This window comes from Physeter macrocephalus, chromosome 21 (genome assembly GCF_002837175.3).
Source record: "Physeter macrocephalus isolate SW-GA chromosome 21, ASM283717v5, whole genome shotgun sequence".
In the NCBI taxonomy this organism is placed as follows: domain Eukaryota; kingdom Metazoa; phylum Chordata; class Mammalia; order Artiodactyla; family Physeteridae; genus Physeter; species Physeter macrocephalus.
This window is the reverse complement of record NC_041234.1, coordinates 7,654,087-7,666,921: the sequence shown is the minus strand read 5'-3', so window position 1 is coordinate 7,666,921 and position 12,835 is coordinate 7,654,087. Positions and strand designations below refer to the sequence as shown.

Below are 12,835 nucleotides of genomic sequence, written 5' to 3'. Positions count from 1 at the left end.
TGGAGAATGTTCCGTGTGCACTTGAGAAGAAAGTGTGTTCTGCCACTTTTGGGTGGAATGTTCTATAAATATCAATTAAATCTATCTGGTCTCTTGCATCATTTAAAGCTTGTGTTCCCTTATTTATTTTCTGTTTGGATGATCTGTCCATTGGTGTAAGTGGGGTGTTAAAGTCCCCCACTATTATTGTGTTACTGTCAATTTCTCCTTTCATGGTTGTTAGCATATTCCTTATGTATTGAGGTGCTTCTATGTTGGGTGGGTAAACATTTATAATTGTTATATCTTCTTCTTGGATTGATCCTTTGATCAGTCCTATGTAGTGTCCCTCCTTATCTCTTGTAGCAGTCTTTATTTTAAAGTCTATTTTATCTGATATGAGTATTGCTACTCCAGCTTTCTTTTGATTTCCATTTGCATGGAATATCTTTTTCCATCCCTTCACTTTTAGTCTCTAAGTATCCCTAGGTCTGAAGTGGGTCTCTTGTTGACAGCATATATATGGGTCTTGTTTTTGTATCCATTCAGCCAGTCTGTGTGTTTGTTGGGGCATTTAATCCATTTACATTCAAGGTTATTATCGATATGTATGTTCCTATTACCATTTTCTTAATTGTTTTGGGTTTGTTTTTGTGTGTCTTTTTCTTCTCTTGTGTTTCCCTCCTAGAGAAGTTTCTTTAACATTTGTTGTAAAGCTGGTTTGGTGGTGCTGAATTCTCTTAGCTTTTGCTTATCTGAAAAGCTTTTGACTTCTCCATCGAATCTGAATAAGATCCTTGTGTTGTTCATCTCTGTTTGTTCTTTTGTTCTTCCAGATCTTTGTTAAACATTCCTTGTATTTTCTCAGTCTGTGCCTCCATTCTATTTCCGAGATTCTGGATCATCTTTACTATCATTCCTCTGAAGTCTTTTTCAGGTAGATTGCTTATTTCCTCTTCATTTATTTGGTCTTGTGGGTTTTTCCCTTGCTCCTTCATCTGTGACATATTTTTTTGCTTTCTCATCTTTTTTTTTTTATGAGTGGGATTGTGTTCCTGTCTTACTGGTTGTTTGGCCTGAGGCTTCCAACACTGGAGTTCGTAGGCTATTGGGTAGAGCTGGGTCTTGATGCTGAGATGAGGACCTCCGTGAGACCTCACTCTGATGAATATTCCCTGGGGTCTGAGATTCTCTGTCAGCCCAGTGGTTTGGACTCAGAGCTCCCACTGTGGGATCCTCGGCCTGACCCCTGGCTCATGAACCAAGATCCTGCAAGCCACATGGGGTGACAAAAAGAAAAAAAATAGAGAGAACAATAACAAACTAAAAAATAAAATTAGACTAGGAAACTAACAGATATGTTAGAAAGATTATAAAAATAAAAAAATAGATGAATCAACAACGGGAAGGTACAACAGTACCACAATAGTAAAAAAGAGGAGGAAAGAAAGGAAGAAAAAGGGGGGGGTGTTGAAGGCCTTGGCTGTGAAGGGTGTGGCCTAAGCAAGGGTGAGGTTTGGGTGGTGGGCGGGGCCTATGCTTAGGGCCCACAGGGCTGGAAAAGGCCCTGGGGGCTGTGGGGGGTGGGGCTCAGGCTGAACTGAGCAGAAGGGGCCCAGGCGTGCCCCCCACCCCTAGTCTCAGAGGGCAGGGGACCTCACCTGGGAGCCCAGCAGGCTTCCTGGGCTCGAGTGGGCGGGGCAACTGCCCTCCTCTCCTCTCCTGCTCCTCCGGTCTGGGAGGGCCCCTCCCGTCTGCCTCTCCTGTTCTCCCCTTGGCCTCCTTCCTATCCCCCCAGGACCAATGCAGCAGGGGTGGGGTGGGGTGGGGTGGGGAGGGAGGGGCCTTGGAGGGCAGGAGACCGGCCTGGGAGCTCAGCAGGCTCCCTGGCCTCTAGTGGGTGGGGCAAACGCCCTCCACTCCTCTCCTGCTCCTCCCAGAGGGCCCCTCCTGCCTGCCTCTCCTGGTCTCCCTGGCCTCAGGGGCGCTGATCCTATCTGGCCTCCACTTCTCCTCCCCCCTCAGTCCCCCCATGTCCTACCCATTCACTTGGGGGTTCCTCCCATCTCCTTGGGCGTCAGGGTCCCCCACCAGTGGCCGGCAGGCACCCTAGTTGTGGGGAGATGCTAACTCGGTGCTTTCCCACACCGCCATCTTGACTCCGCCCCTATTTTAACCATTTTTAAGTGTATATATAGTTCGGTGGCATTAAGCACATTTACATTGTTGTGCACTCATCACCACCATCCTTCTTCAGAATTTTTCATCTTCCTGAACTGAAACTATACCCATTAAGCAGTAACTCACCATTCTCCCCCGCACCCAGCTTCTGGAAACCACCGTTCTATTTTCTGTCTCTGAATGTGACTACTATAGATACCTCATGTAAGTAGAATAATACAATATTTGTCCTTTTGTGTCTGGGTTCTTTCACTTAAGCTTAATGGTTTCAAGGTTCATCCATGTTTTAACGCGTATTGGTACTCTATTCCTTTTTATGGCTGAATAATATTCCATTGTGTGGATATACCAATTTTGTTCGCCCGTTCATAAATTGATGGAAATTCAGGTTATTTATACTTTTAGACTAATATGAATAATGATGCTGTGAACATTCATTTACAAGTTTTTATGTGAACTTATGTTTTCAATTCTCTTGGGTATCTATCTAAGACTGGAATTGCTGGGCTATATGATAGCTCTATGTTTAACTTTTTGAGGACCTGCCAAAGTGTTTTCCACAGCAGCTATCCTATTTTACATTTACACCAGCAGTGTATGAGGGGTCCAATTTCTCCACATCTTCTTCAACACTTGTTATTGTCTGTTTTTTTGGTCATAGTCATGGGAAGGATGTGAAGTGATGTCATTTTAATTAGCATTTACCAAATGACTAATGATGTTCAGCATCTTTTCATGTATATCATCTTTGGAGAACTGTTTATTTAAATCTTTTGTCCATTTTATAATTGGGTTGTTTTTCTTTCTGTTTTTGAGTTGTAAGAGTTCTTTATATATTCAGGATACCAAACCCTTATCAGATATATGATTTACAAATATTTTCTCCCATTCTCTGGGTTTTTTTTCTTACTTACTTGATAGTGTCCTTTTAATTTTGATGAAGTCTAATTTATATTTTTTGCTTGCTTGTGCTTTGGTGTCATATTTAAGAAGCTGTTGCCTAATCGAAGGTCATAAAGATATAATACGTTTCTTTCTAAGAGTTTTATAGTTATAACTTTTATTTAGGTATTTGAGCCTTTTTGAGTTAATTTTTGTCTATGGTGTGAGGTATGGATCAGGAATACTTTTTGAGCACCTGCTGTGTGCCAGACACTGTGCAGCAGTAACAAAAGAGACATGTCCTACTATTATTGAGCTAAAATTCCAATGGCACTCACAGACATTAGTCCATGGTGACATAAATGTCTAAATGTAAATTTGACCACATACTGTTTCTGATCTATAATGGGGTCAAGAGAATGTGAGGATTGTGGGGGAAGGGTGCACCCTCACATGGTTGACAAAGTTGCAGCCTGGCCTGGGGCTCTGTGGTATGAAGGAAATCCCTGTCTGACACTGTCATGGGGACATTCGCAGGTTCCATGATGGACCTGTGCAGGCTCTGCCACATCCATTGTCTTTCCTCTGAATAGCCACTTAGACTCTCCCTCAGTCCCTAGGATTTTGTGACCCACCCCTGTTTTGGGATCCTTCTGCTCCCCTGGGTGGCCCACCTGGCTGCTTTTCCTTTTATGACAGTTTCAGACCACTGTCTTTTGTGGGGTCCACATGTGTTCCCTGGAAACACAAATTTTTCTGCATTTGTGGGCAGTTCAGTCGCCATTTTATTGTCCCTTCTGCCAGGGACAGTTCCAGCCCCAGCCTCTAGAGTTTACTTGAGTGAGTCAGACGCTAGTTCCTGTGATCCTCAACCTACAGGAGACACAAGCTTTCTGAAACTTTTTGTCATTGGCTTGAGGTAGCAACATTTGTCCCTCTCTCATTCTAGGAGAAGTCACCCACAGAGTCATGACGACACTCAGGCAGCCTCTGGAGAGGCCCAGGTGGGAAGCAACTGAGGCCTTCCATGAGCTACCAGCACCACCTTGCCAGCCTGTGACTGCACCACCTTGGAAGCAGATCTTCCAGCTCCAGTCACTTCTGATGACTGCATCCCTGGTGACATCTTGGCCGCAGCCTCATGGGAAGCCCTGGGACAGCCATTCCTGAATTTGAGACCCACACAACCTGTGAGTTTCATAATGTTTATTGTTATTTTATTTTACAGTTTTTATTGAGATATAATTCAATACCTAAAATTTCAACATTTTAAAGTGTACAATCCAGTTCGCAATACAGTATTATTAACTATAGTTCATTGGTTTTTAGTATATGTGCAGTGTTGTGCAAACATTGCCACTAGCTCATTCCAGAGCATTTCCGTCACTTCAGAAATGATACCCAGTACCTCTTATCAGTCACTTTCAGTTCCCCATTCTCCCTTCACCTGAAAAGCACTAATCTACTTTATGACTTTATGGATTTGCCTATAGTGGACATTTCATATACATGGAATCATATAATATCTGTTACTTTGTGAATGGCTACTTTCATGTAGCATAATGTTTTCAAGTTTCACGCATGTTGCAGCGTATCAATCCTTCATTCCTTTTCATAGATGAATAATATTCCACTGTGTAACCATTTTGTTTATGGATTGATCAACTGATGGACATTTAGGTTGTTTCTACTTTTTGGCTATTATGAATTATGGTACTGTGAACATTTGAGAGTAAATTTTCGTGTGAACATATGTTTTCAATTCTCTCGGGTATATACCAAGGACTAGAATTCTTGGGTCTTATGGGAACTCTGTGTTTGAATTTTTAAGGACCTGCCGAAGTGTTTCCCACCACGGTTGCATCACTGCAGGCCAGCAATGGAAGAAGATTCCAGTTTTTCCAAATCCTTGCTAACACTTGTTATTGTCTGTGTTTTTGATTATAGTCATCCTAGTGGATGTGGGGTGGTGTCTCATTGTGGTTTTGACTTGCATTTCCTTAATGAGCATTGATATTCACGCACGTTTTGGCCAATTGTATAATCTCTTGGGAGAAATGTCTATTCATATGCTTGCATAAGTTTTAATTAGGTTGTTTGTCTTTTTTTTTTTTTTTTTTTTTTTGGCTACACCGCTTGGCATGTGGGATCTTGGTTCCCCAATCAGGGATTGAACCCACGCCCCCTGCAGTGGAAGCGTGGAGTCTTAACCACTGGACCACCAGGAAGGTCCTGGGTTGTTTGTCTTTTGACTGTAGAGTTTTGAGTTCTTTGTATATTCTGAATACTAAATTCTTTTCAAATATATGTTGTGCAAATATTTTTTCCCATTTTATAGATTGTCTTTTCTCTTTCTTGATACTGTCCCTTGACATAAAATTTGTTTAATTTTGGTGATTTCCAATTAAACTACTTTTTCTTTGGTTGCTTGTGCTGCTGGTGTCACACTTAAGAAACTATTTGTAGCACAAGGTCACAAAGATTTACAAATACTTTGTTTTCTAAGTGATTTACAGTTTGTAAATATAAGAAGTTGATTATGAAAAGGGAGGAAGGTGGATGTGGTTGAGGCCCAGGATTCTTTTTAGGTAGATATACTTTAGGAGAACATACATATGGAAGATGAAAATGTGAAACTGGTTTTATTAGGACTCTTTCAGGTACCCTTATCAAAGGCTCCTTGTAGGATTGAGGCTCTGACCTGAGCCAGAGAAGTGCTGTATTCTTAGGTATATCTCTTGGCATAATGAGTGAGAATAGGAGAGAAGTGGGGAAAAGTAATGAAAACGGGGAACACGGCAGAGAAGGAGGGAAAAGAGGGGGCACAGGAGATTACTGGGAAGTTGTGCTCAGGTAGAGTGAGGTAAGCCATTGTCTCTTTATCCCATCCTTGTAGGAGTCGTCAAGGAGGGTGCATGGAGACCCCCCCACCTATGCAACTGTCTGTGTCATGAGTTTTGCCATCCTGCCAGTGATTTGTATATATGTTTATATAGGATGGATGTATCTCTCCATCTGCCCCACCACTCCAGATGTGATCCCCAGGAAGAGAGGTGCTTGTGTGAGAATAACATATACCTGTGGTTGGCAAAGTTGTAATGAGGCTTTGGGGCTTTGTGATACAGAGGAGATTCTGAGCTCACACTCTCATGGGTACATTTTGAGCTTCCTAAAGGGACTCAAACTGCAGGCTCCTGTCACATCCAGTGCCTTTCCTCTGACTGGCCAATAAACTCCCTGTCAGACCCTGTTCTCTTGTGACCCACACTTTTGTTGGGGTCATCTGCCTCTCTAGGTGCTCCATCTTGGTGCTTTCCTTTTATTTTTTTTAAATTTTTTATTTTTTTTGCGGTACGCGGGCCTCTCACTGTTGTGGCCTCTCCTGCTGCGGAGCACAGGCTCCGGACGCGCAGGCTCAGCGGCCATGGCTCACGGGCCCAGCCGCTCCGCGGCACGTGAGATCTTCCCGGACCGGGGCACGAACCCGTGTCCCCTGCATCGGCAGGCGGATTCTCAACCACTGCGCCACCAGGGAAGCCCGGTGCTTTCCTTTTAAAACAACCTGAGTGCGCTCACTTTCCCCAGGTTCTGTTGTCAACCATGGTAAATACAGGCTTTTCTTCTGCATGTGGCCTTAAGTGCAGTATACTTTTATGCCATTCCTCTTATTGCATCTTTTGGCTGGACATTTTCACCTGTAGATAATTGGCTTCATTTGCATGAATCCGACATTAGTTCTTGTGTCTTGCTAACTGCAGAAGACGTGAGTCAAGTGTTTCTAAGCTCCTTTTCACTTGATTAAGGTCAGAGGGAAGCTATCTTTATTCTCATGACAGTAGAGAAAATGCCCAGCACTGTCCCTTTCTCAGGGTCCACATGTCCACCTTGGAAGACAGTCCTTTCTTCTACAGGGCAGCTGCATCTCTAGCTTCTCTTCCTGTGTGATACTCATACTAGTATCTGTCTCCATTTACCTGAAGGGTCCATGGGTGCAGCTTCTGTCTGGGCATTAGACTTCCCCTAAATATATAGGCTTTTGTGGCCCTCTCTTCTGTTGAGGTTTTCTTTCTCTTTAGGCACTGGTCTTGGTGCTTTCGTTTTAAGACAAACTTAGTCCACTCCGTTTAGCAGGGTTCACATGTTGACCATGGAAAAACACAGTCCTTTCTTATGCAGGTGGTAAAAAAGCACTGTGTTCTGTGCCAGCCTTTATATTATACCTTCTGATCTGGGCAGTTTCTGCCCCAGGTTCTCAACTTCGTTTGCATGAGTCACACTCTAGTCCCACTGTTCCTCTAACTCCAGGGGACATACGTCAAGCTTTCTGAAGCTGTTTGTCATTTGCTTGAGGCGGGGGGAAGTAATCTTCGTTCCTCCTTCGTGAGAGTGGAGAAAATGCCCACCAGTTTCGCTTTCTCAGGGTCCACGTGTCGACCTTGGAGAACCTTCCTTTCTGCTGCAGCTGGTGGAAGTGCAGTTCTCTCCCATGTCAGCCTCCTTCTGTCTTTCTGGGCAGGGGCCGCCCCAGCCCCAGCTGTTTTTTCTGCATGAGCCAGACACGAGGCTCTGTGTTGTTCTAACTCCACGGAGCAGGAGTGAAGGTTTCGGAAGCTCTTGCCCTTGGGTCAGCCATTGCAACCCGCATCTCCATGAGGCAGTTTTCTCACCCACTCAGGGTCTGTTGAGACATGGGCATTTCTGCCCTTCTAACACTTGAGTACAGAGCTGCAGAATTGAAAACCACTTAGCTGCGGTCTAGAGGTGCCTCCTCCATAATGGGACATCCTACAACTTGTGTCGAGGTCATTTGCTCCCTTTTGTCGCCCTGTCATCAGTTTGGTGTGGAGGACAAGGACCGTGGGGAGCTGACAGTTTTGCCTCATTCCTTTTTTTTGGTGTCTTTGTAAGTATTAAAATGTCAAAATGTAAAAGTGGCCTTTTGTATTTTTGGTGGGATAATAATTTGAGCCTTGGCCTTGGCCTTGCATGCCTCTGTGCGTGAGATGCCAGACTTGGCACTGATGTGTGGCTGAGAAAAGTTATGATGCCCTTTTCCTAAGCAAGAGGCCACCCTGCACAGGTTACTGCCTAAGATAGATTCCACTGCGTCTGGTAGCACATACTCTCACCTGCCAGTGGGTGAGAGGAGGATAGGGTCTCACCACTACCGGATTGCCTGTTCCATGTTAGGAGAGATGATGCACCTAAGAGCTGTGGTCCTTAGGATCCTATGGCTGGGTTAGTGGATGAGATAAGACTCTCTAATCTGGGTGTACAGCGAGAGGAGTTTAGGAGAAATCAAGGCTCCCCAGATCTGGTAGAGCAGTGCAGGCCAGGTTATGAGAGGTATAGCTCCCTGGGATCTGGTAGTGCACCCTTATCTCCATGGTTGGTGAGGAGGGGGAGCGTAAGGGTTCTCCCTCTGTCCAACCTCTTTCGAGGTTTGTGGGCCAGTTTAGGGTAAGGTAGGTTCTCTAGGATTGGATAGTGTCTGCTACCTGTTGAAAAAGTTTGGAGGGTTAGGTAGGAAGAGGTAAGATTGGCATCACCTGTCTGTTTGGTGTCTAGTTATTGATAAAAGTTTGTTTGTTGAGGCCCACAGAATGGCCAAACGTGTGTGCAAACCTGTGCTTACTAGTGCCAGCTGCACTTCCTGCCCCCCTTACCTCTTATTTCCTGGGCTCCCAGCCAAGGAGAGTTAGATGGTCTCCTGGAAGCTGGTGTTGTGGTGTCTGTGTAAAATACCTGTGGTTTCTGTTTCTGAAAAACAGGTTGAATGCATCTGAGAGAACTTGCAGTTAAAAGATAAAAACTTAAAAGTGATTTTGTCATTGAGAGGTCTGTGAACCAGTTTGTTGTCTATACTATGTAACAACATGTCATTGGTATTGAAATGTGTTACATGTTTGAATTTTGAATGTTCATATGGTATCAGAAAAATTTGTCTGATATCCAAAGTTTTCACTGTATAATTATGTTGATTGATGAGTTAGAGGTGTCATTTTCTATTGCCTTGCATGCCCGCCAGCAAGGGAGTCTTATGATCCCCGATAAAAGTCAGGGCCTATCTGTCAACTACAGTACTTGAAATAATGTAAATGGGCTCACACACTGAATCTTGCATGCAAAGAACCACTGTTGTCTTTCACAAACTAAAGAATTCTATGTTTCTGAGAGAACGCTTGTTGCTCCTACAAAACTGCTGCAGTAGTGGCCTGTTTGTCTTATAGTCTTAAAGAGGCAAGAATACCTGGGACTTTCCCACTTGCTTTTCACAGATTGACTCTATGGGATTTTATTTTTATTTTATTATTATTATTATTATTTTTTATCTTTTGGCTGTGCCATGCAGTATGTGGGATCTTAGTTCCCCGACCAGGGATCGAACTCGTGCCCCCTGTGTTGGCAGTGTGGAGTCTTAACCACTGGACTGCCAGGGAAGTCCGACTCCATGGGATTTTAAACTCTCTTTTCGTGGAGGCTGATAAGGTCACAGTGCCCTCTTGGAAAAATACAGATGAGATCCCACAGGTTGACTAGCTAAGTATGGGACAGGACTTGGGAGGCAGTAGCAGATCTCACTGATAAGTTGTCTTGTGACAAGGGGCAGTCAGTCATGCAGAAATGTAGTGAGGTATATAAGTAAAAAGTAGGAAAGAAGTCATATTAGGGATAGATTTGTACAAATGCCCAGTGAGACTGACTATATGTGTTTGGGCCCTTGGCTAACAGATGATGGCGCCCTGCCAGTCATGCTAGAGGACAAGGAGTGGAGATTACCTGGTCATCTAATGACTGACCCCACATTCAAAGTCAGTCTGGCCATGACATCCTTGCCAACAACAGGTGGAAGATCAACTAGAAAACCTTGCTGAGATTGATGCTATTCAGGAAGATGTTTATCCAGTGCTTTCAACATCACCTTTCTACCCATACCTTACTTCTTGCAACAAAAAGAGGTCCAGGGTAGAGTTCAAGGGCTCTCCGTCTGTAAGAGCAATTGGCAGCTTTATGCACTGGTTAAAGTATGTTGGGGAATTGACTGTATCTTGGTTGCCAGATCATTCTGGCAATTTTGAACACTGGGAACTATGCTGTGTAGAAGCCCCTGATGTCATGGTCAAGGTGTGCACTTGCTGGATTTGGAAATAATTCTCAGACAGACTGAAGAATGAGCTTATCTGAGTTTATAGGTGGGTCCTTTCTGGCCAGTACACATGCCGGGTGTTGTAACTGGTATGGGTGGGTGTATTGTGGGGGGAATTGGGTTAAGTATGTGTAATTTTTCTCTTGATTATAAGCGATGTTCCCAATGGTGAAGTGCCACGACAGAACAGTGGTGCTGGGACAAGTAGATAAGCGGGAGCCCAGCAGGCTTCCTCAGCACAGCCATGATATATCAGGAAAGCAGTGTATGACGCTAGGTTTTGAAGGTGGAGTTGGGTGAAAGGATGTCCTTATACTGGTCATGGAACTCATGGAGGCAGAGGTGCTTAAAGATACTATACCACCCTAAAATAGCCCTGAATTATCCATGAAAAAAGCCAAGAAAGTACTAGATGCCTCACTGTACCATACAGCAGCCTCAGTGAGGAGCAGTCCTCCTTGCACCTAAACTTCCAGGTTTCATAATGATCACAGGTCCTCTGTGCAGACTGAAGAGGCTGGCTTGTAATGGTGGGCATGCTAATGCTTTCTTCAAATCCCAGTGCATCCATGGGGTCAGGGCCTATTTACCTTCACTGGTTCTCAGGTGACAATATATGTTCAATGTGTTGCCTCACAAAGACCTAAAACTGATTTTTCTCCAGGCTGGGACATAGAAAAGATTGAAACCTCAGCCAGATTGTCTTGGTAACATTACATGGGTAACAATATTCTGAATCAAAAGGCTAAGGACAACATACCGTTTGTCTTAGGTAGGCAGTCCAATATCTGAGTAACCAGAGCTTGAAGATTAACCCTATAATAATCAGCAGCCAGGGACTGCCCTGGTGGCTCAGTGGTTGGGAGTCCGCCTGCCAATGCAGGAGACATGGGTTCGATCCCTGGTCCGGGAAGATCCCACACGCCGCAGAGCAACTAAGCCCGTGCGCCACAACTACTGAGCCTGCGCTCTAGAGCCCGCGAGCCACAACTGCTGAGCCCATGTACCACAACTACTGAAGCCCGCGTGCCTAGAGCCCACGCTCTGCAACAAGAGAAGCCACTGCAATGAGAAGCCTGCACACCACAACGAAGAGTAACCCCCGCTCGCCACAACTGGAGAAAGCCTGTGCGCAGCAATGAAGACTCAACACAACCAAAAATAAATAAATAAAAAATAAATAAATTAAAAAAAAAAGAATCAGCAGCCAACCTCCCAAGCATAGTTCTTGGAAACCATGTGTTCTGATGTCTGCAAACAATCGATGAGTCTGTTCAGTAAAAGCAAATGTCCTAAAAATTTCTAGAAGACCACATTTTGCACAGCTTATGATAAGCTTGTTCAGTACTGGATGTGCTTTATACCTCACATAAGGATCCTGCTCAGCCCATGACGTTATACATCTTAAAGTGCATCTAATTTGACCAGCAACCTGTCTTAGGACTCTCCAACAAGCTGTACAGAGCATGATTCCATTCAGGCAAGTACTGTGCAGTACTTCTGAGGGAAAGTGTCTGTGACTGATATTTATGCCAAGTAGAGCCTGTGTCAAAAAGATGTGGCCACTAGACAAGGGCACCCTTTGGTATTTGTTTGTGGCCCTTGCTGAAACTGCTGCAATATCCCCCATTTGAAAGACTGCTGCTCACCTATTGTGGATGCCTCTGGGTATTGAGAGAGTAAAAAAGTAAGAGCAGGTGTTGTTACCCCCTGACTTTTCCCATACCATGGGGTGGCTCCCAAATGAGACCACCAACCAAGTGGGTGTTGCCTAGGAAATATCCACCTTATGTGAATGTGGTAAATTTAGCAAAGAAGTAAGCTAGGCATTAATGGTGTCACACAGGTACAAGAAGAAGTCACTGTCTAGATATAGCTGTGTCAGATGCAGAGACTTTGCCAACATCTCACCTTCTGGTGGCGGTGGAGGAAATCTATGCAATGACTCTTAGTTGGACTGTGTATGTGACAGTAGGTCAGCATTTCGGCCTTCTGGTAGCTTCAGTACACCCCGGTTTCTGAGGATGCCTGGATATGGTTCATGAAAACATCAGCAAAGTTAAAGGCAGATGGGTCATAGTGGGCTGTGGAAGATTTACAACCTAACAAAAAACTGCTTGCATCTGTGCATGGGAAAGGCGATTCTACACAATGGACGGAGTGATGGGGTGCAGTGCTAGCCCTGGGGAACACCGCCCCAAGTTCACCTGGATATATTTTGACTAACTCTTGGGCAAGGACCCATGGATTGACAGTGTTGGCTGGTGTTAGGCAGCATAATCACTGGATGATCAAGTCTCAGCCCCTGTGAGGACAAAAATTATTATCATATTGCCCTAGATGCTCACCTCCTGTTTCTGGCCCTTGTGCATACCCATGGATAACGACCCTTCAAGAATGAAAGTCAGTAGAATCAAGGAGCTCATCACCTGTGATGCCCGTGTTAAGACCATGGTCACTTGGATAGACCATCGCACAGCGCATGGTAATCCATCTTCACCTGGACCACTAAACAAGATCTAGTGATTCTAGCACCTAAGGGCAAGGAATCCTGGAAATAAGTGCAGAGTGCCAGCTGCATAGGTAAGTAGAGAGGGGATGTCTGGGTCCCATAGCCAGCAGTACCAGTCTTGGTGCCCTAACCTC

The 12,835-nt window shown here is 44.6% G+C and overlaps 1 long non-coding RNA gene across 1 annotated transcript in view; it reads left to right on the top strand.

The window, feature by feature from the left end:
• The window catches only part of LOC129391735 (uncharacterized), an 84,504-nt gene that overhangs the window by 9,921 nt on the left and 61,748 nt on the right, over positions 1 to 12,835 (top strand). Inside the window, exon 2 of the long non-coding RNA XR_008616386.1 lies at positions 3,992 to 4,232. This is a non-coding gene — a long non-coding RNA (uncharacterized lncRNA). The remainder of the gene's footprint in view (positions 1 to 3,991; positions 4,233 to 12,835) is intronic.